Raw genomic sequence first — 16,054 nt, forward strand, 5'->3', positions numbered from 1 at the left:
ATTAAACCATTAATTCATAACAATCCAACCAATAATTAACAACATTTAAAACATTAATTTACAACAATGAAACCATACTTCAAGGAATCAATAAGTTTCTCGCTTATAGCCTAATAGATCCTCTGACAGATCTTACGAAGAAATACCGAACTTCGAAGAATTTTAAATATCGCAGACAGTGGTGTAGGCGTTATTCAAGAAAAAAGAACATGTTATTTTGTAATTAGCACGAGGAAATGAACGAATATCGATAATATAATATAACGCTTAATATGAATTTTATCTGTCTGATTATTTAATACCTTAACTTATTTCACAGTAACTAATTGATAAACTAATTGATAGTCGAAAAAGTGTGAATTTAATCATGGTTTGTAGAAACTATTAAAATGATAAAAATGGACATCGTATTAAATCGTTAAAGACGAGAATTTACGATAAAAATTAAGAAATTGTTCAATTTGATTTTGTTATAATGGGAAAACTGTATTTTGCTATGTCAAAAGATCGTTACCGTTTGTTTGACATTTCGACACCTTGTGAAGGTATATAAGGAACACGGAGGTCGCGCGCGAGCACTTTGGTGCCTGAACTCCCGGAGAGTGAACATCGAAGAAGAGCTTGAATACAAGGTAAATAAAAAAAAATATCAAACAATAACATTGAAGCTGTCAATTTATAACGTCTAAACCATTAATATACAACGCTTAATTAATTAATTTATAACACTTGAGACATTAATTTATAAGATATAAGCAATTAATTCCTAACATTTAAGCTATTAATTTATAACATATAAGCCACTAATTAATAACGTTTAAGCTCTTAATTCACTACAATTAAACTGTAATTTTATACATTCAAGCCATTAATTTCTAACGTTTATACTATTAATTTATAACATTTAAGTCATTAATTTATAACATTTAAGTCGTTAATTTATAACATTTAAGCCATTAATTTATTACATTTAAGCCATTAATTTATAACATTTGGGCCATTAATTTATAACATTTATACTATCAATTTATAATATTTAAGCTATTTATTTATAACATTTAAGCCATTAATTTATAACATTTGAGCCATTAATTTATAACATTTAAACTATCAATTTATAATATTTAAGTCATTAATTTATAACATTTAAGCCATTAATTTATAACATTTAAACTATTAGTTTGTAACAATCAAGCCTTTAATTTCTAACATTTAAACTATTAACTTATCACACTTAAGCAATTAATTTATAACATTTAAGGTATTAATTTATATCATTTAAGCTATTATTTTATAGATTTAAGCCATTAATTTAAGGCAGTTACTGCATTAATCCTTAACGATTATACCCATAATTTATAACTATATCTCCCCATTAATTCAATGTAATTATGCTCTTAATTCATAACAGTTGTATCATTAATCGGAAGCAATTCTACATTCATTGATTTAAATCAATACCATCGATTCGTAATGAGTAAATTAATGATTTATTTTAGTTTATTTAATACTAATGAAATCTGTCAAGTCCCTAAAGTGCTATTTTATTTTTATATAGCATTATTTTTAAATTTTGAATACAGTATTTAATTTCTCATTTCACTATTTCGTATAAAATCAGTGGTAACGCAGAGTGTACCTATTGAGTGTCTGGATGGGATGTAATTTTCCCTGTCTGCACAAAACCAAGGAAAGAACGCCCGTATTCATGGAATCAAGGAAGCAAGTGTAATTTATTCGAAGGCAACTACATCTCATCATTCATCCATACGCGCTACAATTGATACCTTGCATGGTTTCGTTTCTTCGATGATAAGTTCAATATTCAAATATGATTATGCGGATCCATGTACTACAGCTACTCTAATTAATAAATTTCAAAACATGCTACTTCTTCGTTATAAAATAATTTTTCATCTCTGCTTCCAATGCTTAAAAACTCTTTATGTAAATGGGACCCGAGCGTAGTTACCTCCTCGTGGTGGGTCCCGGTAATTGGTATCGTTTTCTAAATAATAATACACTAAGTACTATTTTTAATATTAGTATTATTACTTGAAAAACGATATCAAGCTAAAAACTACTTGAATATAGTCTGGTCTTGATCATCCAAAATAATTTTGGATGATCTAGACTGGACTAATACTCCCCCGCGGGGGCGCCGTGGGACACCGTGGGACACCGTGGGACATCACCGGACACCGTGGGATGCGTGCGTTTTAGCCTTAGTTAATCGTAAGATAGATATCTATGTTATGTGCATTGTGAGCTCATTCTGTACAAAGATACTTATCCATCTTGGAACGAAAAATATAAATCTCATCTTTCTTGGTCCCCTCGCTTACCATACTGGAAAAAATGTTCCCGCGATTTATCGGTTCACGATCGCTCAGTTCTTTCAAACTGCAGCGTGGCGTACTCGCTCACGCGTATTCCGGGTGCGTGTGGGTCAACGTGCACTGGACAACTCTTTGGATTCGTAAGTCGCCCCAAGGATACTTCTGTCTTGGTGACTACTCGACAACTGCTCGTCGTTTGCCGCGAGTCGCGGGAGATGTCATCGCGCTGGTGATACCTGAGTCATAGATCTGCAATTCTGTCCGATTGGTACTTCGGTACTTGGGCAGGGACCTGCATTTAACGTCCTCCGTAATCCTGTTCAGGTGGCAAACCCGCGGGGGTGGACCCCACTGTTCAGTTGGGGCCTTGCCTTTGTAATCCTGATCAGCGGTCCCTCCCCGGTCACTTGTTCAGTTGGAGTGTGTTAAATTGCAGACCCATTTGCTGGATCGCTGGTATCATCGGTTGGTGCCACCGACCGTGATAAGTTGCAAACGACGTGACAGGAATCGAGCGAAGGTCAATGCTTGGGCTTTCCGCTGAACCTTAGGGTTATTTGGTGCACGGGGGTACGTCACGTAGGTTTGTTAGTTCCTTCGAGAGATCGCGATTTCGTTCGTTCCGCGTGTTTCTATCATCGTCCGATTGTTGGTGCTCCTTTTCCAAGGTAGCCTCGTTCCTTTTCTTTCGTTCCAAGTTAGACAAATGTGTCTTTGATACGGAATGTTGCCGATAGGGTTGCGAATTACTGTACGATGTTTGTACTGATCGATGTAATCGTTGTGTGTGAGATACATGTTGCGTTGTGTGGGAGATAGAAGTTGCGTTGTGTGGGAGATAGAAGTTGCGTTGTGTGGGAGATAGAAGTTGCGTTGTGTGGGAGATAGAAGTTGCGTTGCGTAAGCTTTGTTTTACGTTTGTAAAGATTCCTGTAACTGCTGCGTAGGAGATAGGTGTTTCGCGGTTAGGCTACGAAATAACTATCTCTTTACGCAGGCCCATGATCAAATAGAGTCAAAACCCGACATTCTTCCTAATAGGTTGAATGTCGAGACCGATGCATAATGTTAAATAACTCATGGGCGGGTCTCTTGCGTAGTCACCTCCTCGTGGTGAGACCCGGTAATTGGCATCGTTTTCCAAAAATTAATCAGTTGATTAATCTTTGTAAAACGATGCCAAGCCAAGAACTACGCTAATATAGTCCAGTTTGGGTCACCAAAAGCCGCCAAAAGAATTTTGGATGATCTAGACTGGACTAACATCCCCCCGCGGGGGCACCGTGGGACATCGTGGGACACCGTGGGACATCACCGGACACCGTGGGATGCGTGCGTTTTAGCCTTAGTTAATCGTAAGATAGATACCTATGTTATGTGCATTGTGAGCTCATTCTGTACAAAGATATTTATCCACCTTGGAACGAAAAATATAAATCCCCTCTTTCTTGGTCCCCTCGCTTGCCACATTGGAAAAATTATTCCCGCGATTTATCGGTTCACGATCGCTCAGTTCTTTCAAACTGCCGCGTGGCGTACTCGCTCGCGCGTATTCCGGGTGCGTGTGGGTCAACGTGCACTGGACAACTCTTTGGATTCGTAAGTCGCCCCAAGGACACCTCTGTCTTGGTGACTACTCGACAACTGCTCGTCGTTTGCCGCGAATCGCGGGAGATGTCATCGCGCTGGTGATACCTGAGTCATAGATCTGCAATTCTGTCCGATTGGTACTTCGGTACTTGGGCAGGGACCTGCATTTAACGTCCTCCGTAATCCTGTTCAGGTGGCAAACCCGCGGGGGTGGACCCCACTGTTCAGTTGGGGCCTTGCCTTTGTAATCCTGATCAGCGGTCCCTCCCCGGGCTGTCACTTGTTCAGTTGGAGTGTGTTAAATTGCAGGCCCATTTGCTGGATCGCTGGTATCATCGGTTGGTGCCACCGACCGTGACAAGTTGCAAACGACGTGACAGGAATCGAGCGAAGGTCAATGCTTGGGCTTTCCGCTGAACCTTAGGGTTATCTGGTGCACGGGGGTACGCCACGTAGGTTTGTTAGTTCCTTCGAGAGATCGCGATTTCGTTCCTTCCGCGCGCGCCGCGGTGTTTATTTCATCGTCCGATTATTGGGGCTCCTTTTCCATACTAGCCTTATTCTTTTTCTTTCGTTCCAAGTTAGACAAATGTGTCTTTGATACGGAATGTTGCCGATAGGGTTGCGAATTATTGTACGATGAATGTACTGATCGATGTAATCGTTTTGTGTGAGATACATGTTGCGTTGTGTGGGAGATAGATATTGCGTTGTGTAAGCTTTGTTTCACGTTTGTAAAGACTCGTGTAACTGCTGCGTAGGAGATAGATGTTTCGCGCTTAGGCTACGAAATAATCTCTTTACGCAGGCCCATGACCAAATAGAGTCAGAACTGGACATTCTTGCCAATAGGTTGAATGTCGAGACAGTTGCATAATGTTAAACAACTCATGGGCGGGTCTCTTGCGTAGTCACCTCCTCGTGGTGAGACCCGGTAATTGGCATCGTTTTCCAAAAAATTAATCAGTTGAGTAATCTTTGGAAAACGATACCAAGCTAAGAACTACGCACCAGTCCAGTTTGGATCTCCAAAAGCCTCCAAAAGAATTTTGGATGATCTAGACTGGACCAACGGCGTCCCACGTTATAGTCCAGTTTGGATCAAAAAGCCTTCAGAGGAATTTTGGATGATCCAGACTGGGCTGCACGGCGTTGGACGCCGTTGGACGACGTTGGACGACGTTGCACGGCGTTGCACGGCGTTGCACGGCGTTGCACGGCGTTGGACATCGTTGGACAATGTTAGGCACCGTTGGACAACGTGGGACACCGTTGTACGTCGTTGGACACCGTTGTACACTGTTGGACGACGTTGGACGACGTTGCACGGCGTTGGACACCGTGGGACATCGTTGGACAACGTTAGGCACCGTTGGACAACGTTAGGCACCGTTGGACAACGTTAGGCACCGTTGGACAACGTTAGGCACCGTTGGACAACGTTAGGCACCGTTGGACAACGTTGACCACCGTTGGACACCGTCTTACTCCGTGGGACTCCGTGAGATACCGTGAAATGCGTGCGTTTTAGCCTTAATTAATCATAAGTCAGATACCTATGTTAAGTGCATTGTGTGCATTAGGATTTCCTGCAACTCCAAGCGTTACCCACACGTTGGTTCGTTCGTATATCACTTTCATGGCGCTCCAGGCGTTAGCCATACGCTGATTCGTTCCCACATCTTGACCTTTCCTGTGGCTTCTGGCGTTAACCATACGTCAGTTTGTCCACGATAACGAAACTCTTGGAGCTGCCAACGTTAGCCATACATCGGTTCGCCCCCACGTCTATCTCTTTTGACAACTAGTGCGATCAACAACATTGGATTTACTTCTTAATTGCTTGATAACTTCATAACCTAAAAGGACCTCGATTACGTAGCCGCCCATGCTCCAACTTGCAGCAATTACTAAATAAGTGAAAATTATTAATAACAATTTCATTATTTGAGTAAAAAATACATTTGGCATCTATGTATTTTTCACAGACCTGTAAATGTTTTTTCAGAACTTGTACAAATTATATGCTTGTAAAAATTATAATTGTAATATTGATTACGATTGCTGATTTTTTATTATGCTTAATTCATAAACTAATCTACATCGTAAGTATGTACTTTCAGCATGTACAATATATAGGGTGTCCATCGATAGGTAGCGTTTGATGTAATTAATAAATAGTACATGATAGGATAAAAATGTAAAAGCACTTTAATATCAATTTTTATGTAGAATTTCACTGCGAAGAAACAAACTTTCACTTTCAATTTTTTAAGGTTATAATAAGAAAAACATAAAGAAAAAAGTTAGATACAATATCCTACGACAGTCTTAATTTACATTTCATATTAAAGTCTTTCATACGATAAGTCTGACAACAGTGAAGTTAAAACATCTCACTTTCCAACACAAATACCTCGTACAGAATGAAAACATGCACCAAGTAGTGAATAAAAAATGTATACATACTTGCATCTAAAAAAAAGTAGAGATGACCTTAGTACGATCTTGACAAATTGACGACAAAAGTTTACCTTTTTACGGTGACATTCTACATAAAAAAATGGTGATAAAAGTTTCCTTACATATTTATTCTATCATCTCTGTCATCTAGTAATTATATCAAACGGCACCTATCATGGGATACCCTGTATAATATTTATTATTATCTGCGGTTTTCGATATCCGCGAAAGGAACATATAATTTAGTAACTTGTTATGCATGAAATGCGTGGTTCTCCCAAACTGACACATTTTACTTAAACTAAATCTTCGATAAATAAAATCATCGGTTATTGTCAAATGTCACGTGACATGTTAAAGCTCATATCCTATAGCATTCGTCACGTTTCGCATTGGTTGATAAAGTGAGGTTACGTTTGTTTAGCAACAAGAAAAGGCGAATGATGGACTCCGATGAAATTCGAATAATTTATCTTTACGAATATAAATTGAGACATGGTGCTGTGAAAGCAATGCGAAATATTAACGAGCATTCGTTACAGTATGGCCTCCATTATCCGCACTGATGGGGAGGCAAAATTGTTCGGATAATAGAACAATTACTTTCCCGGCCTGAAATTTCATTTATTCAAATTTAGATGAAGATTAATTGTCCGTTTCTTCAAATATTTATAGATCCCCAATCTCTTTAGCCGATAAGTCACATAATTCTTTTGATGTAAGTAAATGCATAGAGTTACGTTGTTCTTCGTTCCTCTTGTATAATAATAAGATTTAAAACAGTAGGGGCAAGGACGAAGAAAATGGACTGAGAGAAGAAGATAGAATAAGGAAGGGATTTTACTTACTCGAGGGAACAGGATGATGAGAAACGGAGGTGAAAGAGTACAAATAAGAGAAAGAGTGAGAAAGACGGTAACAGTTATGAGATCAGTATAGAGGATAGGAAAGAGAGTATTTGGAATGGAATGGTAGATGAAGTTACGGTCATTCGATAAGTTGGTGTGGGCAGTGTTAGCGTACGGACCGAAAGTTTCGGATTGGGAAGAGAGAAAGGAGATTGAAAGAGTGCAAGATTAGACTGAAAGTTTCTTGAGCCGGACGTTGGGATGGACTGATGGACGCCAGTGTATATGTTTTTGTATTATGATTAGAGAAGAGTTGCAGAGGGATCTGATGAGGACACGAACAGGGAACGCAGAGTGAAACTATGAACAGAAGCTGTGACAGAGAAAAGATGGCAAGCTTGCAAGAGAATGTTCGCAAGAGAGTAGGAAAAAAGTTGGAAGAAGCAAAATAAGGGGAGGATAGAAGAAGGAAAGGGAAAAGGTTATGTTGACAAAGGGAAGAGGGAGCCATATGTTGGTTATAGGGGAAGAGGAGGAGGCTCTTAAGAAGAGCTAAGAAGGAAGTTAAGAAGAGTTAGTAGGGATAAATAGAGAAGCCCGAGAGAGAGAGAGAGAGAGAGATGGCAAAAGATAGAGAAATCAAGATACAACAGATAGTACAGATGGTGAAAAGGAGAGGGGATTTCAAAGTACTTCGATCAAGGCTGGAGCGGAGAAAGTTTAAGACGGGTGGCCAGATTTACGTTGGCAATGGAATGAAAGAAAGCAAATATTGGGTGAGTGAGGAGGATAGAGATTGCAGGCTGTGCGATTTGGATAAAGAAACGTGGGAACATGTTTGGCAGGTGTGTGGCAGGAGCAAGAAGAAGGATAACAGATCAACGTTAGAAGGATTCTAGGAAAAGAAGGGGAGGAAGAGGCATGGCTGTTTCGCTGGAGCTTTGAGAACCTAAAATAGGAAAAGGGAAGATTTAATGGCTGATCTGTTCTGTGTTAATGTCGAGTTTGAAAAATTTACTTTGGTTAAATAGTGGAATAGCGGTGTATTACAGCTATATAGCTATCGGTTAGTACAATCAGTGGCTATCAGAAAATTACAAATTCCTTTCGCGGATATCGAAAACTGCGGATACTAATAAACGTTATACAGGGTGTCCCACCATGAACGCCGTTTGATATAACAACTGAGCCTGTAGAAGCGACAGGGCAAAAGTATATATGGAGATTCTCATTGTCATCTCTTACGTAGAATGTCACTGTGAAAGAGAAAATTTTTACCTTCAATTTTTTAAGGTGACATTATTGTCACTCTACTTTTCAAATTATCATGTCATCTCTACTTTTTCAAGTGGAGCTGTATTATATAGCTGTCAGTTAGCAGGCTAAGTTAATAAATTTATATTAGGCCATCCGGATGGATCTGGTTATCGATGTGTTGGAGATAAAACACACGGATTCTTGAAATCGATCTTTGTAGAAATATGACCATTACCAAGCGGTCGAACCCTCTTAAATACAAAGAAGAATACGCTAAACTTTCGAAATTGTACCTTTCAAATAAATAATGTGTCATAGAAATATAAATAGTTAATACTATAACGACGAAAAAATTGTCTACCATAAAATGCTACACGTATGTTTGGTTAACAATATTTAACAGAAACCAGAATTTAATGATTTTATTCGTTGTTCAACCCTGCCAAAAAATTCTTCTTGTTCGATACTGACAGTTTCCCGACCTAAAAACATAGGTTAATTTATAGGTTATCTTGTAGGTTATCTTGCCACGACAGATCGATTAATAAAAGAAAGCATATAGTTCCGTGAAATAGAACGAAATTAACCTTTGTTCAATTTAAGGAAAATTCTTTACGACATACCCAGGAAGAGGTGGTGCGTGACTTTGCAGTGATTTCGACGAACAGCATGCATTTTCAAATTTTCTATTTTCGCCTTTCCTTGCCTCAATACATATACGGATCGCTGCTTCTCAAACGGGGCGAAAAGCACATTCTTTCTATATTCGTCCGCAGACGTTGTCTTTTGTTTTACATTTCGAATGGAAAACGAAATTCTTGTCTATGGACGTGCTTTTTACGCAGCTCTCGCCTCCCTCCCCTCTCCTGCCCCTCCGTGTGTATCTGTCGACAACTGTCCGTCAGTGTGAACGTGACTTTAATCCGCGAATGGTCTCCGGACTCGAATTTTATTCATCGTCGTCTGTGAATTCTTCGTGAAAGAAAGATGCTGATTTGCCGCGACACGTGTCTGCGGACAATTGTCCGTTAGTGCGACTCCGGCTAAAAGACATCGCGCAAAATTGTAGTAATTTAAACGTGTACTTACGAAGCCGTCGCTTCATGCGTAGCAGCTTAATGTTTTTCCGTGATTACGTTTTGAGTGCTCAACATTCAACTTCAATCGACGATACATCTGCGATTTTGCGACGGGAATTTCTCACTTTTAAATCTGTTAATCTCGCCTTTTAGATTGAAAAATTGATCCAACGTCACGTTTAAATGGCCCGTGCCGCTAAAGTTGCTGCCACGCGGAAAGTTTTGTGAAATAAATCATAACATGTCAGAAGAAGAGAGAGCGTAACGGACGCGATACCAACTTGCAGTTGAATTCGTTAATTCTCTCTATCGTTCTATTTGCACGTGTCTGAACGTTGTCGATTAAAAAAAAAAACTATTTTTTGCTATTTGTTACTGCCGGTCATTTATCTCTCGAAGTTACGCTTAATCTATTTAATTGTTCGCTATAAGCTGCAACCGTCGTGGTCTTATTTTGTTTTAACGTTTAATTAGTTTGAAAAGTTTGCAATAAATGATTCTTTTTATCGCATAAAACGCAGAGTAAAGTTCTCTTAAGACGAAAATCAAATTTCACAGTAAGCACTGCTCCTTGACCTCACGATAACCATTGCTTTTTACGATTGCAGCTTTTATACAGAAGCTATTTTTCATCCCCAGTTACGATCCTGTCGATAAACGGATGATGTTATTGTCGATCTCATCAAAACGAATTAACAACGACGCGCCGACTGAAGTTAATATTATACTTTTTCTGCTACTTGTTCAGTAATTAAACGTGTTTTTCCTTTCTCCAGATATTTTCTCCAGATATTTGGAAAATATTTTTTCCCACGTCCGTGACTATTAGATTGAGTAATAAATTCGCTTGCCTCTCGATGTAATATTTTAGACAATATTAAAAAAGTATTACATACGTGTACGTTAACTGCAACAGACAAAAGTGTAAGTAATATAAATAAATATGGTGGTGAAACTGCTGTTTAGCGGAACTACATTCAATGACCTTGGCCTTAACACATGTCGTCAAGGTCGTCCTCCTCAGTAACCTTCAGAAGTTTTTAGACGTCGGTCGTTGTTTCTTAAAAAATTATTGACGCTTCGTGTGCAAGGGTGGGCGCAAATGCTGTGTCCATAATCGTTTCGTTCCATTTGAATTGAGGTTAGGGTTAGGTTAGGGTAGGCGAGGTAAAAATACCCAAACCTAATTATGATAACGTAGTTAGGAAAGTCCGTAGTTACTCTGGCAGTTAACTCGCGTTTTCTTGAATTTCTCCGCGTTGATATTCGGAACACTTGGGCAGAAGTCACATCCTATTTTCGGGTGAAGTTTGGAATACTTTTCGACTTACTCCCGTGTTTTTTCGACCCAATTCCTAGAATTCTTCGCATTTCTTCTCGCGAATACGTAAATCGTTTAGGCTAGCTAGTGGTTTAAACAGCGCCGCCGATAACGAACGACTTAACACAAACCTAACCTCAAATTCAAACAGAGCCGTAAGTGCGGTAATATTAGTATATAACGCGTATGCATGTGATGGCTTATTACACATGTATTTAGCGTCGATAAGGTACGTTTGACTTGTTAAAATTATTTCATTAATAATTTCTCGACAAACAACAAGCGCTGAACAAACGGCGGCTGAAATCTTCTGCAGGTTGATGCCATGATCTGAGGTTGACTTTGATGGCATATGTGAAGGTAAAGGTCGTTAGAAGCGGGAGCTAAACAGCAGTTTTACCTTGTTTATTAAAATTTGGGAATTCTTCCATCGTACGGAAGAAATGATTAATTTCTTTCTGATTATATAATTATTAGTTTCTTTCTATAAATGTCGGAAATTATTGAAACACTAACTATGCTATTAATATTGGGATATTAATTGTTTCGACATTTGGGAAACTTATTTCACGAGTAACCGTTAAATAATTCCGAGAATTTAAAAACGCACGTATCGAAACATTTTCAAGAAAACGACGAAAGCTTCGAAATAATAATGACAATAAGTTACTCATTCCTTAGAAAATAATATATACATGGTTAATTAAATACTTCTTATATAAGAGTAACGATGTTTGAGGTTTCCTATTTTTAAGAAATGCGAACGAATTTGTTACATAACCTCGCAAAATATTGTTTTTCTTCAATTCACGCGGCGCACGATAGGTACAATGGATCTCTGGCACATATTCTTAGCTTTCTTACAACGTTATAAAGAATGACATGAACGATACTAGCATTTTATTTGAACTAAAGAATCTTTGTGTTATGAAAACCGCATCGGGAAGCTTTAAAATACACATACGTGCGCGCGCGCGCATACACATGGATATAAAATACATTAACTATATTAAGCTGTACTTATAATACTTGATAACACATATAATAATAATACTACGGGGTGGATAATATATAACTAACTAATTTGAAACTCTCTCGAGACCGGAACGACGCGTCATCTTTTGTTCCACTTTGGCAATTGTTTCACGGATTCGTGGAAAATTAATAGCATAGAGCGTAGCACAATTCAAGAGCGAGTCACGATTTTAAATAGAACATTTTATCAAAGCAATTCGTCGATGACGGTGATCTCGCGCAAGTTACGTTCGTTATATCATCGGATCGCATAGATCTGTGAGATAGATCGCATAGATTTAGATTTGTGCCGGACATGGGATTTTCTCAAAAGTAAAGCATATGTCGTTATACCAAACACCATCGAGCAGCTAAAAGATGAGAAGCAATATTACATAACCTTCATAATTTATTTATTTATTTATCAAATATTTTATTATAAATAATACATAATTTTCAAGTATTAAGAAATGACTCGTATTGAGAAGACAGTTGCTGTCTTATTTCGTTTGAAAGCTATCGTCACCTTATCCTCTTGGTATATTCTAGACACCTTAGAGTCTTTGCAACCTAACCTCTTTGCGACCTAACCCCTAACCTCAGATTGGCATAACAAAATGGGACCACGTGCCACGAATACGTCTAAATCTTATGATGGCGCCTGTACAAAATTAAATTTTGTTTATGGATTCTTGAATATGATTCTTGTTTATGCAAAAATATATTTCGCTGATAACTGCTCGCCGATGACGATGACAATCAGTCAACTAGGGGAAAGTCGTGTACCATCGATGGCTCTAAGTTGTTTTCTTACATCTTGACCTATGCTAAAGTGGGTAAAATTCAAAATTAAAAAGATGAGTTTGTGCAACAAACAGAACCTAACAAAAGGCGGGAAATTAATTTATTTGTATATATATGCGCACAAAGTGTGCAAATATATATGTAGAAAAAGTAGAAGGTCGCCAGGTTGTTTTCTTCGGAGTTTACGAGGCTCAGTGGACGAGCGTAAGCTTCTTGTGCGTAGATCAGTGATTAAGTAAATTCCTTCCCACGTCCTATCTCCTATTCTAAAAGATATGTTTCAGTGGTTTCTGTCGTAGCTTTCCTCAGATTAAACGCAAACAATATAGCGTGCCGTGTACGTTGTTTACTGGCGGCCATGGTGTGTACTAGTAATTCATAAGATTATGGTACGACGACTGTAATATGTTCTGATGTACGTTGCTGCGACTTACTGTATGACTATACGGCGTTGTGGCACGACTACGAACTTGTTTGCGAACGCTGGAAAACCACAAAGAAGCGGGAGAATATTTCGATTTGAATGGCCGTATCGTTTATGTGAATTCAATCGGGTGGAATTTATATTTACACCTATTAATAGCCGGTGGATGACTGCGTAATTAGAACATTGTTAATACGTAGAAAGTTTCAACTCGATTACGTAGACTGTCATTTATTATGCCGTTACTTATATGTTGTAATTGCGCCTGATATGCGTTTATACCGTACATTTATTACTATGTTCAACAAATTAACTGTGATAATATTATAAAAAATGTAGCATCCAAACTTCAGAAACGCGTTGTCCTATGAATTTTGTGGATAAAAATAATTCACGGTGCGCAATGATGATAATACGGTATGACCTTGATTAGCGAAACCCTGTTATCCGGATTCTCTTTTATCCGAACAACGATGCTACTGACGAAAGAATGGTACAACTTCGCAAGCAATTCAAAGGATTGAATGGTGGTATGGCGGCATCTACTTCTTGGATGGACGCCAAATGCGTGACACTAAGAAGAGCATGGAAAAAGCTAGTGAAGTACATTAAAGACACCATAAAGACAGAGGTGAAACATAATGTTATGACAGATATGGAAGAAATTCTCTTTCTATATTGAATACGGTGATTGTGACAACGCCAACGTTGTGGTATAGACGCATATAGAATGGTCTCAATGTGATGAATCTTCTTCAATTGACCATGATACTAATGTGATGCTTAGCTATGCTTGTTATGCACTAATGTGTGCTTCGAATAATGAATTGAAGCTCGAGTATAATAGTAATGACGATATTCCTCAACGTTTTGAAGTATTGCAGTCTTTCGAAATAGAGCTAAAATGGCACAAAAGGAATGCAATTTTATTGAATTAAATTTCCTAAGAAAGTTGGGTAATTCGCTAATCGAATCATATTTAATTTCATTATTTGTATTGCTATTATTATAAATTATGTTCTTTGAAATACATAGATCAAAAATAAGCTTTCAAAGATGGACTTGGTTACTTAATTTTATTATTTGTATTGCTATTATTATAAATTATGTTCCTTGAAATACATAGAACAAAGATAATCTTTCAAAGATGTATATGTCTCTGTTTAATTTCATTATTTGTATTGTAATTACTACAATTTAGGTTCTCCCTTGAAACAGAACAAAAGTGAACTTACAAAGATGAACATCTTTTTATTTAGTTTTATAATTTGTATTGCTATTATTATAAATTATGTTCCTTGAAATACATAGAACAAAGATAAACTTTCAAAGATGTATATGTCTCTGTTTAATTTCATTATTTGTATTGCAATTGCTACAATTTAGGTTCTCCCTTAATACAGAACAAAAGTAAACTTTCAAAGATGGACCTGTTTATTTAATTTTATTATTTGTATTGCTATTATTATAAATTATGTTCCTTGAAATACATAGAACAAAGATAAACTTTCAAAGATGTGTATGTTTCTGTTTAATTTCATTATTTGTATTACTATTACTACAATTTAGGTTCTCCCTTAATGCAGAACAAAAGTGAACTTTCAAAGATGGACCTGTTTATTTAATTTTATTATTTGTATTGCTATTATTATAAATTATGTTCTTTGAAATACATAGAACAAAGACAAACTTTCAAAGTTGTGTATATTTCTGTTTAATTTCATTATTTGTATTGCTACTACTACAATTTAGGTTCTCCCTTGAAACAGAACAAAAGTGAACTTTCAAAGATGAACATCTTTTTATTTAGTTTTATAATTTGTATTGCTATTATTATAAATTATGTTGCTTGAAATACATAGAACAAAGATAAACTTTCAAAGATGTGTATGTTTCTGTTTAATTTCATTATTTGTATTGCAATTGCTACAATTTAGGTTCTCCCTTAATACAGAACAAAAGTGAACTTTCAATGATGGACCTGTTTATTTAATTTTATTATTTGTATTGCTATTATTATAATTTATCTTCTGTTTTGAAATACATAAAGCCAACATAAGTTTGCAAAGATGAACATTTTTTTGAAGATGGACATCAGGAAAGTAACAGTTCTGTCATACAAAAATTCCCTTATCCGAACAGACTGTTCGCAATTAATTTGGATAATTAGTAATAAAATATTGGTATTCGTGTGATAACAAAATATGATAAATATTAAAAATAAAATATGAAGATATGAAAATCTGCGTATGTCAGCAGAAAATAGTTGCAGTCGTCAATCATTTTGCTAAGCATTCGAAGCGTAGAGTTTATTAGCACAGAGAGATTAAGAAGATTAGTGATGAATGTCTCAAAGGAAGGTTGCCCCCATTCTGTGCCTGTTGTTAACACAAGGGCTGTTATGTAAATTTCAATGGGAACAATGGGAATATCCACCATGTAATACGCACCTATCACTCTGCAATAACCGTGTGGCGCATACATATAAAATCTAAATGTACAACGATACGATTGAAAATCATGTGAAAAGAAGATAATGAAGCGAATTAAGTAGCCTAAGAATAATATCGGAAAATTACATGTGAATTTTGTTAATACACAATTACTAAATTGATTTCTCGACATTACAATTTGCAGATACTCCGCAATTTTATCGAGAAATAGCGGCTTAACGTAAAGTCATGTGGGTGATAAGCAACATTTTGTTCCACTCATTTGCATTTTTATAAAGAAAGTAACATACGTATCGAGTAAAAGTCACAATAATAATAACAATAGCGACAGCGACAGCGACAGCGACAGCGACAGCGACAGCGACAGCGACAGCGACAGCGACAGCGACAGCGACAGCGACAGCGACAGCGACAGCGACAGCGACAGCGACAGCGACAGCGACAGCGACAGCGACAGCGACA

Source organism: Bombus pyrosoma, linkage group LG17 (genome assembly GCF_014825855.1).
Source record: "Bombus pyrosoma isolate SC7728 linkage group LG17, ASM1482585v1, whole genome shotgun sequence".
Taxonomy (NCBI): Eukaryota; Metazoa; Arthropoda; class Insecta; order Hymenoptera; family Apidae; genus Bombus; species Bombus pyrosoma.